Genomic DNA, 12732 nt, shown 5'->3' with positions numbered 1-12732 from the left:
TAACCCAATGGAAAGTGAGCCAATGAAACCCCAAAGAAAGTTTCAAGGTCCTGCAAAAGGTGAATAGTGGGAACCCTACTACTTCCCCAACATGCTCCCAGATCAGCTAGCAGCTCACACTATCAAAGCAAGAGATGGGGCAATTCATTTAGGCAGAAATAATCCACTCCAGAGATAAGAACTTCTTTTTCTACCAACATTGGGGTATATACCCATAGCAGAGCCCATTTGCTTCCCAGTTTCTCTGTGTGATGTTCACATAGCCACCAACCCTGCCTGTGCATTCAGTGCTTGTAGTCAGCATTTAAATGTCTCACACTTGTATGAAGACTTAGCCAAGGAACAAGACATTGACAAGAACCTCTAAGACGAGAGAGAACAGAACAACAACAAAAAATAAATAAAAGAATTTTTATTCTTTATTAGAAATTGTTTTTATTATAACTTTCATGTATTCTCTACAATTATATTACATATACACATTTATTAAAACTTCTCGTTAATTTTTTTTGAGACAGAAACTTCACTAAGTTGGCAAGGATGGCCTCAAACTTGAGATCTCTCTGCCTCAACCTCCTGGGTCACTAGGACTGTAGACATGCTCCACTTTGCCCAGCATAACTTATTCTTTCATTATAACTACATTATAACTATACTGGAATTTATATTTTTATGTTATAACAAAACAAAAAGAAAAGATGAAGCTAAAACAATTTAGAGAGGGATACAGAAAAATTCAAAATATCCTCTTGACAGGAAACACATGTCCTCCTTTTTTTTTTTTTTTTTGGAAATATCCATTGGATTTAATATAAGCAGATCCTTGATGTCTTTGGTGAGAGATGCTTTGATGCATTATTAGGGGTAAAAACCAAATGATGTTGAGGGAAGCACTGAGTGCAGATTAGACCTGGGGATGACAGTTATAGATAGTCCTTTCAAGATGTTTCACTGTCATGGTTTCAGAGGTCTTAGTCCTTAGAAGGCCGGCTCCATTCCTCAGGGCTCAAGGTGAGGCTTAAACATCATGGCAGGAGAGGGTGGTGGAGGGAAGCAGCTCATATCACTGTGATCAGGAAGCAGAGAGCACAATCAGAAAGCAGAGAGCCCTACTTCCTTGATGTTTGTTTGCTGAGGGGGAAACTTCAACAGAGCAAGATTCCAAGTCTTAGGAGGGAATGACACACCTCATTGGTAAATATTGGAAGGGTAAAATGGAAATGCTTGACTCAACTTCTGTGAGTTTTCCTTCCTGGGAGCCAGCCTTCCTCAGAGATAGTGAGTTCTCTATTATTCCCCTCCGGTTTTTAATTGCATGAAGCGGGCTGGTGAGACTCAGTTCTGATTACTATTGCTATTGCTGCATGACAAATAAACACAAAACTTAAAGATATAAAGTAACCATTTTCTTTGCTCATTGGTGCTCTGGGTCAGGAATTCAGAAGGGACAAAAGAAAAGGTTTGTCTCCACTCTCCATAACATCTGGGACCTCAGCTGGGAAGTCTGGAAGGCCAGCTGCTAGGGGCTAGATTCATGTGGAGGATTTTCACTCTATCTGCTGAGACCTTGCCGGCCTTGTCTAAGAGAGTGCACATATCTAGCTTACATACATACCAACTTGTACAGATCTACACATGCCATACAAGCCTGGGCTCAGACATCCTACCTTGGAGCTCAAGATTTTAAAATTCAGTGTTCAGCAAACACAGTAGAAGCTGCAACATCTTTTCGGACTTGGTCTTAGAATTCACACATTATTTTCCATCATACCCTGGTGAGCTACCAGTCTGCCTAGGTTCAGGGTGGGGAAGACATAAACTCCACCTTTCAGTTGATGGAGTGTCTAAGAATTTGTAGATATGTTTTGAAGCTACCCTAAGTCATTATTTTAAAGATCCTAACATCTGATGCAAGGGACAAGAACATTAAGAAACAGACCAGGAGTAGATATGAAGAGGCATTAGTGTTTACCCCAGTTATGCTTCAAAATAATCATGGGCTCCAAATAAAGGGAACACAACTGTCTCTCACATCAGAAAGACAAGAGATAGGGAGGCTGAGGCAGGAGGATCACAAGTACAAAGCCAGTCTTAGCAACTTAGCAAGGCCCTCAGCGAGACCCTGTCTCAAAATAAAAAATTAAAAACAGGCTGGGGATGTGGCTCAGTGGTTGAATGCCTCTGGGTTAAATCCCTGTTACAAAAAAAAAAAAAAAAAAAAAGACAAAGGAAGCAGGAAAAAGGGATGGAATGGAGAATATCCAAATACTGCCTCCTTAGTCCAGCAAGTCCCCAGCAAAGCAAGTCCCACAATCAATCCCAACCCCAGTTTCTTCCCTTTCCCTAATCTGGACCTAAATTTCAAGACAAAGGGGACTTATATGGGTCAGAGTCCTTTATCCTTAATATTGTCCCCTTTGCTATCAAGTTAAATCAGAATTATGAGATACCCCAAAAATTCCATCCAAGTTTGGACCTTTGCCACTGAGGTAAATTTCTTCTTTTTTGAGCTCCTCAAGTATCATATCTCTTTCTTGAAGACTATTCATGGGTTCTGGAGGAACAAGCACACAAATCTTTCAAAGGGACAGAAATGGTACGGTGATGGCCCTTGAGACTCCAATGTGAACATCCGTTCATGATTCTCTTTTCATTTGACACACTGAGAGGCATATTCAAGGGCCAACTTCCTCTGATCTTTAACAATAACAATAAAGTGTAAGTGATTTATAGTCAAAGTTCTAGTAAGAATTCTGTGAACATTAAGTCTCTCCTTTGTTGCTATGTTCGTCTTTTTTGACAAGGGTAAGATTTTGTATATGAGAGTAGGATTATATGTACTAAGGTAGGATTTTGTGAAACTTGCTCAGGGTTTAGTCTGTTACTTTCATCTTTTGTTCAAGGATGAAAAGAAAACTATTTTATGACTAATACCAGGTAGTCTTAAGGCTCATGATCATCTCTGCTTCTTTCTGTACACTGTGTTTATTTTTCTATCACATAAATCATCACATAATTTGGCTTTTTTATTGATGCATTATAATTATACATAATAGTGGGATTTATTGTTATATATCTGTATATATGCAGGACATAAAAATATATTTAGTCAGTTTCCTTCCCCAGTACCTCTCCTTTCTTCCTCCCTCCCACTGGTCTCCTTCACCTATTCTGCTAGTTCTCTTCTACTTTCAAGAGATCACCACCTACTTTTTTCCCCTTTGTTCTCTCTAGCTTCCACACATGAGAGAAAATATACAACCCTTTATTTTCTGAGTTTGGCTTTCTTTACTTTCTGATCCACTTATTGAAAAAATCAATACCACTAATAGTTCCAAGTTCACAACTTTCCTTTCCAAGAGAGTAGCAGTATAACCCAAAATCTCTTGCCTCACTTTTTTTTTTTTTTGTACCAGAGTTGAACCCAGGGATGCTTAACAACTGAGCAAAATCCGTAGCCCTTTTTATTTTTTACTTTGAGACAGGGTCTTGCTAAGTTGCTTTAGGGCTCGCTAAGTTGCTAAGGCTGGCTTTGAACTTTTGATCCTCCTACCTCAGCTTCCCATTACAGGTGTGCACCACTACACCCAGCTTGCCTCACTTTCCAAATCCTGGTTATAATTGACCCAGCAACCATCTGGTGCATATCTCTGGAGCAATCAACAACCAGGAAAAGAGTGTGAACTTGGCTTCTCTGTTAACTAGAAGGTGGTCAAATTCCCAGAAATGTGGGAATATGGACAAAGCAATAGATAAGTGGTTTCTTTGGGTTCATGAAAGCCCCCAAGATTTATAGAAATAAAACTTAGAAAAGGAAAAAAAAAAGTAGGAAAGGGGAAAACTTTTTGATTTGGCCAAATGTTCTAGACACTCCTGTTTGAATGAATGACGTTGGGATTATGTCCTAGAAGGAACAAGCATCCTGGCTATTTCCATACCTAACAATCAGGCGCAGCAAGTGTCCCCAAGATTCTGTATTTGTTCATTATCTCTTCTCATTATATACCTGCAGAAGCTTAGCTATACAAATATGCCTTAAATATATGCGGATAGTGTGATTACTTGTTCAACATGTTGTAAGCCTGGAGGTGCTTGAAAAAGCATTCTCAAGAATGGGTACAGCCATGAGAATTCTGAATAATTCAGGTCCATCTGTTTTGAATGTGTGAAATGGACTGGAAGCAGGTCAGAGTGGTCAAAGGCAGACAGTGTAAGATTCTATTGCAATTGCTTAAACTTCTCCCAACAGGAGAAAAGAGATTCAAACTGTAGATTAGCTGAAGAATTCAAGAAACATTTAAGAAATAAGATCAATAAAGCCTGCCAAAGGGAAGGTATGGGTGACATCTAGATAACTAGATATAGAATGGAAGTGATTTAGAGAAACTGGGGACACTGAATCAGGTTTAAGAAAGAAGGTCAGGTTGAATATGCTGAGTTTAAGATATCTTCTAATACCTTAAAGCTGACCTGTAGCAGGCAATGTTGTTCAGTGTCTCATCCCTGGAACACAGGTCTGCTGGAAGTTAATATGTGTCTCTTAATCCCTTTCCCTATACAGTGCTGTAATCCTACCTGAACTTCCACAACAGTCTCTTGACAGCCCCTAACTCGACTGTGATCCTCCAATCTACATAGCTGCCACAGTGAAATTTCTAAAATGTTCCTCCCTGGTTCGAAACTCTTTCCATCAGCCTTGTGACAGAACTTCCCAGGAAGGTATACACAGTGTGTGTTTTCCTAGCTACATCAGATTGTGGACACCAGTGACGGTCAGATCATAATCAACCTTTCACTGGCTTAAATGCCAGGACTCAGTAAGGCATGGCTCAATGTCTAATTCTATTTCAAGTTTCCCAAACATATGTGTCTACAGAATACATTTTAAGTTGTATTAACTGATGACAGGTCACCAAGGATTCAAGATATGTCCTGAATGACTGAATTCAAAAAGGAAAAAAGAATGAAAAACTAAAAGAAAGAAGGGAGAGAGAGAGGAATAGCAAAGGATACTGATACCGAAGATAAGGGAAGGGGGGAAAACTTGTCCTTAAAAAAATCACAAAACAAAATAGCCAAAACTGAAACAAAAATTCTACAAAACACTGAGAAACATTTTTTTAATGAATTGGAATTACATGTTCATGGATTGGAGGACTCGGTAGAGTTAAAATATCAATTCTCCCTAAATTTATCTATAGGTTAACACAATACCACTCAAAATCTCAGGTAGATATTTTGTAGAAATAGACAAGCAGAATCTCAGTCTTTAAAAAGGAAAAGGAAGAGTTAATGAGAACTAGCTAACTATAAAACTAGCACTCTCCATGATTATATATCCAGTAATACATACTATTAGCAGTATACTATTGGCATAATAATAAAGATATAGGTCAATGGAATACAGTTCAGAAATAACCCAAACATGAATAGTTGATTGATTTTCAACAAAAATGTCAAAGTAATATGGGACAATCTTCAAATAAAAAAGGTACTGGAATAATTGTATCTCCATATGCAAAAATAACTCAAACAATAAAGTTCAAAACATGATTGAACCTATAAAACTTTAAGGTTAACAACATTGGAAAATTTTTCATGACTTTGGCTTAGGCAAATTTTTCTTAGAAACAAATATATGAACTACAAAACAAAACCTGATAAACCAGTCTTCATCAAAATAATAAACCTATGCTTCTCAAAAGACACCTGTAAAGGCAATGAAAGCACAAGGTATAGACTGGTAGAAAACATTTGTAAAATATATATCTAATAAAAGAGCTGTATTCAGATGTGAAGAACTTTTACAACTCCATAACAAGACAAACAACTCAATAAAAAAGAAAAACTAGGCCAAATATTTAACAGACACTGTATCAAAGAAGATGTTTGAATGGAAAATAAGTGCATGAAAAGGTGTTCAACACCATCAGTCCCAGGGAAATTCAGATTAAAACTAGAACTACCAAAACTCAAAGACTGTCAAAATCAAATCCAAATGTTATTGAAGATATGGAGCAACTGGAACATTGCTAGTGAGAAGGTAAAATGGTACAATTACTGTGGAAAACAGTTTGACCGTTTCTCATAAAGTTAAACACAATAACCACATGACTCAGAAATACCACCTAGGTGTTTATCCATAGAAATGAAAACACAGGTGTGCACAAAGATCTGACAATATATATGCATAATAGTGTTAAATCCTATTCAAAGCACCACTGTTTCATACAGCCAAAAACTGGGAACAATCCAAATGTTCATCAAGAGGTAATTGGATAAACAAGTTGTGTTATTTCTCTATAATGGAATATTACTCATCTATAAAGAGGAATGAATGAATTGAAATCATTCTCTAAATCTCCCACTAAATATAGTTTTAAAACTATGGAAATTAAATGTAAGACAAACATGAGAAGACTCTAAAAAGTGAGGAGAAGAAGGCAAGCCAGATAGGGACTGTTGGGATCTCAGGAAAGGCATGGCAGTGAGTTCCCTGGGTTTTCTTACTCTTAGGTATTTGGCACTAGATGCTGGAGATGCTTCTGTAATCACCAATGGGCACAAACAAATCTCCCCAAAGACCTACTTTCTCTGGACTAAGAACAAGGAAAGGGGCAATCCAGCAAGACAGAAAAATTTTAGACTATAATCAATCCCAGTCAATCACTGTGGACCACAATCCCATTGTCACCCCCAACAGCAAATGCTGAGTGAGGAGCCTAGACTTCTACCCTCACCTGGCTGTAACAGGCACCCTTAATCCTTGACAGGGTGACACCTGACAAGATTAAGTGGAGATCCAGGACTTTCATCCCAACTTGGTGGTGATGAGGCATGCTCCTCCAAAATGTCAGGGGAAACCACATGGGGATCATGGACTTCCACGCCCACCAAGCAGTAACAAGGTGCCACTCCCTCTATTCACTGGAGATAGAGGGAGGATAGAGGGAATCTGATACTTTCACTACTGTCCAGTAGTAACAAGGTCTCCTCCCAACTATTGCAGTATCAGTAAAGGCCATGTGGGGAGCAGGAACAAGGTGCTTTTCTGCCTCCCAGTTTCATTTCATAGAGGCCTACTGGGGATGCTGGACTTCCAACTCCACCTGGCAGTAATGAGGCCATCTCTCTTCTTCCTCCACCGGCCTGGCATCAGTGGAAGCCTACCAAAACAAAAGATTTAAATAAGATGCAGAATTTTATAACATAATACCCAAAAGGTTCAGATTTTAAAGGAATAGAATTTTAGGGGCCTGAGGAGCTATAACAAAAGATCTAACATTTATGTCATTTTATTTACAAAATAAGAGGAGAAAGAGGTTAGGACTGAAAAATTATTTCATAAAATAGTAGCTCAAATTTCTCCAAATTTGGTAAGAGACCAAAATCTACAGATAAAAAACTGGAGCAAAACCCGGAAAGGATAAACTCAAAGAAATCTATATTAAGACATTATAATCAATTTATTGAAACTAAAGAAAAAGAAACATTTTGATTTTCAAATGCTAAAAATAATTAACAATGCTAAATACTACACCTCTTAAAGTTATCATTCAGAAAAAAAGAAAAAAATAAAGACACTCTCAGATAATGGAAAACTAAGAATATTTGTTACCAGCAGGCCTAAAATAGATTTTCCTTCTGCTCTTGGATGTTCTAAATTATGTTTGATGGTTAAAGCAAAAAGTATGCTATTGTTTGATATGGGTCTCCATATATGTGAAATAAATATTTAAAATAATAATATTATAAACTAAGGAAAGATACTTAAATGAAGGTAGGTTCTCTATACTTCAGCTGGTCAAATATCAACACCAGTGGACTGTGATGTTATATAAATATAAAGTAATGCAGCCACTAAAAACTATGAGCCCAAAAATACTATGGATAAATCAAAATTTAACTATAAATTGTTAAAGAAACTCACAGGAAGGCAGAAAAAAGACAATAAAAATGAAAAAAAATTAAAAATTAAATGGAAGAGCTAATATATTGGTGGTTTATTAAATATGAATGGTTTAAATAAACCAGTCAAAAGAGAGGTGTTGGCAAAGTGGATTTTAAAAACAAAAACAAAACTGGGCATAATGGCACACACCTATAATTCCAGCTACTTGGGAGGTTAAGGTAAGAGGACTGCAAGTTTGAGGCCACCTTAAGGAACTTGGCAAGATCCCATGCATCGTCCTTAAAGGAAAGGAGGACAGAAAAACAACCTGCTCCTGAATGCCCCTTTCTGTTCCCAAAAACCTAGCCAAGTTAAGGGAATACTGAGAGCAAGCAGGAGCTGGAAAGTCCAGATTCATATTATCTTGAAGGACGCTGACTTTCTCTCATGCACCCTAGGACTTAGGGCAAGCTACTTTCTTGCATGTACACCGGAACAGTTGCTCCTTGGTATGCTAGTCAGACAAGCAAGATAATGCTTCTGCAACCTAATATGCAAAATTCTTCCCTGAGTGGGGATGGGCGCAGAAATGAGGGAAAGGATACATGTCACTTGTCCTGTCAGTCGCCACTGGACAAAATGAGGGAGAGGAGGCACTGCTTGGTGAAGCACCCTGAGGAATGGAGATACCATCTGTCAGTCAATCACCACTGAACTCTTGTTGGAGTAGTCTTGATCTCTTGTAAGCTATCCCAAAAATTCATGTCTCACAGGCTGTCTCTGGGTACTTTCACAACCTACCATGCTGTCCTAGAACAACTGGGCTGTGTATATGACACCCTGTCTCAAAAATAAAAAATAAAAAGGGCTGGATATAGCTCAGAGGTGAAGCAACCCTGGGTTTAATCACTTCTAAAAAAAAAGATTCAATGTATCAAACAGCATTGACAAAAAATATTCTCAAAAGATTACATGACATATGAACCCATTTATAGAACGTTCTATAAATGACAAAATTATAGAAATGAAGAACAGATTAGTGGTTCCCAACAGTTGGAGATGGTGAGAGGAGGGACTACAGTATGGAAATATGGAGATCTCTATGGTAATGGATTAATAGTTCTGTGTCTTCCTTGCAATTTTAGCTACACAAATCTATATGTGTAATAAAATAGCAAATATTCAAAACTATATTTAGAAAGAGAACTATTCTCACAACTTGTATCAATGCCAATAACCTTATTTGGATATTAGAGCATGGTTACATTAAGATGTACCTGGCACTCCTTTGTGTTCCTTTGCAATATCCTGTGAATCTAAAGTTTTGGAAAAGTAATGAACTGTAAATGCGCCTTCAGAAACAAGATATTTTGCATATGGTTTATCTTGAAAGAATTTGAAACTGGTATTTGCATAATTTAAAAACAAAGTATAGTATAAGAACTATGTAAATTTTAAATTTTAATTTTCTATTACAATTTCCTTATTTGTAATTATTAAATAATGTGTTGGTTTACTATGTGATTTATTAATAATAAAATTTAAATGAACTACTAATAAAATAGATAAATTACAAAGATTATGCTGAATTAATAAATCCATATACAGAAGAATATATGATGTATGATTCTATTTGTATAAAACTCTAGAAAATAAAAAGCTAATATATAATGACAGAAAGTAATCAGTGGTTGCCTGAAGTCAGGGAGAGTTATTACTATGGAGCACAAAGGAATATTTGGGGTAATAAAAACATTCCATATTTTTATATGGTGATGGGTACGTAAGTACATAAATTCATCAAAACTTGGGAATATCCATTTAAGATTAATGCATTTTAATGTACATGAATTATACCTCAATAAAGTAGATTTAAAATTCCTTCACAATAAAATAAAAAATAATCAAATCATAAAATCTTACAAATAAGATGAAAATATTAAGACAGGAAATATTTGAATGTACATTTTTGTTATAAAGTATAGCATACTTGACCATTTCAGTATAAGATGACAGAAGGTCAAATCCCATTGTAAGACATACACAAAGTCTTACTGATATTGATACCTCATATATACACTCTAAAGTAACAGCCCTAAGTTGTGTATCCTCATATTATCATTAAACCTTACAGGATTATTTGCACTGATCAGTCACTCCACTGACGGTTCAGAAGTATATCCCACCAGAAACCCAAAAGCTACCTCAGTCACACAGGTACAATGAGGAGAAAACAATTCTTCAATGTAAGGGTTTCTTGATATAATCTGCTCAGATTATGAAAGAAACAGTTGGTGACAAATTCTCTCTACTATCTTCACAATTTTCCTGAAAATCTATAACTATTCTAAAATTAAAAGATTATTTTTATAAAAGCATTGCATTATAAAATAAATCATTTTTCAGGGGTGGGATTTAACCCAGGGGCACTTTACTACTAAGCTAAGTACCCAGCCCTTTTTATTTTTTTTATTTTAAGACAGGCTCTTAAGTTTCTTAGAGCCTCACTAAGTTGTTCAGGCCTACTTCAAACTTGAAATCCTCTTACCTCAGACTCCCAAGTCACTGAGATTACAGGTGTGCACCACAGCACTCTGCTGAAATCACTGGTTTAAAAAAAAAGAGTTGGTGACACTATAGCTTGAATAGAAGGAATTTCTGGAAATAATAATGTCACCAAAGTGACATGCCATTTTTTGATGTTAGGTAGAAACCACAACTGCTCCCAGATTAATGATTTAGAGTAGATTTCTAGAAGAAAGGTATAGAAAACTCCACCCAAAAAAAAAAAAAAAAAAAAAACCCTAAAAACGCATTTGTTAACTATTGCTGCTGTACACAAAAACACTACAAATATTAGGAACTACAGAAAAGATAATAACTATTACTCTAAGCTAACACAAACTAGCTGGCCAGTGGAATGTTGCCTGTATATAGTGACAGGAATATGACATATTACCTGTGAACAAATACAAACAGAATGGAAAATATTAAATCAAGATGACCTTCTTTAAAGTACCTCCCATTGGAAAACCAGTTGACTGCCTTGTCTTGCCATCCCTCCTAAGCTTCATGGGCAGGTACTGGGACAAAACTCAACCAAATAATAAGTTCTCCACAGCGGGGAAGGGAAACCAGATGATTGTTACTTCCAACTACATTAGGAATAAAAAAGGAAATATTAAATAGTCTGTGAAAATAAAACTATATGGCCAGTCACTGAAAAAATACTCTTCCAACACCCACACATAGTACCCTTTAAACTTGCTGGCTCACCCAAAGAAACTCTAGAAATGTGAAAAAAAAAATCTAGGAGCTGTCAAGTTCCCACACCTGAGAGAAGGACACAGCACTTCAGAAGAACTTGTCACCTGGGAAAAAAAATCCACGTATGAGGACAGCAAGAAAATCATTCCAAATCCAAATTCACTTACACAGATCCTGGACTGCCTGGGGGGAAATGCCATGCCCACTGTTTTAAGCCACTATCATTTAGACCCAGTCCACAGGTGCCTCAGCCTAGAGACTATACCTCTACCTTACCCCTTTCCTTATTTAGGAAATGATGAAACTGTCAATTCAAAGTGGCTTTTTAAGAGGAAAAGTCACTTAATGGTTCTTATAACTTGTTCAAACAATATTATCAGGACTCAAGCTCACTCTCTGTCTTCTCTAGCCTCTGTGAACCTAGCTTTGTTTTCCTCTGTGTTGGCTTTATATTCTGATAGGCTTTCTTCAAAGAGGCCTATGGAGTCAACAGGCCCATAACCTACAGGTTAGCAGACACCACAGAAACACAAAGATTTCATTCTATTTCCAGCAAACTTCCAGAAAAGATCTCTTTGGCTATGATTAACCCATCCCAGACCATTTATCTACCTCTGAGCCAACCACTGTCCAAGAGCATATTCTCATTACTAATCTTTATTGGATTGCTTAGCAGTAGGGAAGGAACGAAATCATCAGGCAGCCTAAGACTCACCAGCAATATCTTATGCAAGTAAAAGCAACAATAGTCAAAAAGAAAAGGAATCTCTGCTTGACTGAGCATGTTTTCAGATTTCATTCTTCCTAAGATATTATTAAGTATCTGGAATCTGGAATTGTTAGGAGTTAATATACATAAAAAACACTTAGAGTGGCTGGGATTGTAGCTCAGTGGTAGAGTGCTTGCCTAGCATGTGTGAGGCACTGGGTTCAATTCTCAACACCACATTTAAATAATGACTTAAATAAAGGTCCATCAACAACTAAAAAGGAAATTTAAAAACACTCAAAATAATGTCTAAACTAAAATAAATATAATCGAATTTTAATTAGCACTATTGAAAAATGAATCCTAAAGAAGGAAAAAAGGCATATCCTAATAGAGCACAGACAGCAAACAGCTCTAGAAGTAGTGTAACCTAATTTTGTAACAAACTGGTAAAGCAGGATATATTGGTTAAACTACTTTTCACTTCTTTGATTCATAGCTTGAGAATCATAAGACTTTTAAAATATCTTTTCAATTACAAACACAACAGCATTTGATATAGAATACATATTCAGTGCTGGTTACAAGATAGTAGGACACTAGATACTGGAATCTACCCTTTTACACCAAATTCTAACCATAGAAACAGCAGAAGCTATACTGTAAATAAATTAATAACTATGCTCCAAAACTAAAAATTCTTGTTGGAATGGAGAGAGAAAACTTGCTAAAAGACAAAAATCACACTAGAGAAAATTGAAATAGGAAATTGTAACCTAGGACATCAATATGAATATATAGAAGACTTCCTTCTCAGGAGGAATCAAGACTATGCCATGGGAGCTTTCCACAAGGACTGTGGAGC

General features: G+C 36.6%; 1 long non-coding RNA gene across 1 annotated transcript; it reads right to left on the bottom strand.

The window, feature by feature from the left end:
• Positions 1-395: 395 nt before the first annotated feature.
• Positions 396-9355, bottom strand: LOC306656250. Its single transcript, XR_013762459.1, has 2 exons — positions 6741-9355; positions 396-1066 (listed from the first exon to the last, which is right to left on the bottom strand). It is a non-coding gene; the product is annotated as an uncharacterized lncRNA (long non-coding RNA).
• Between the last annotated feature and the right edge of the window lie 3377 nt (positions 9356-12732).

Source organism: Sciurus vulgaris, assembly GCF_902686455.1.
Source record: "Sciurus vulgaris genome assembly, chromosome: 3".
Taxonomy (NCBI): domain Eukaryota; kingdom Metazoa; phylum Chordata; class Mammalia; order Rodentia; family Sciuridae; genus Sciurus; species Sciurus vulgaris.
This window is presented reverse-complemented; position numbering and strand designations above follow the sequence as displayed.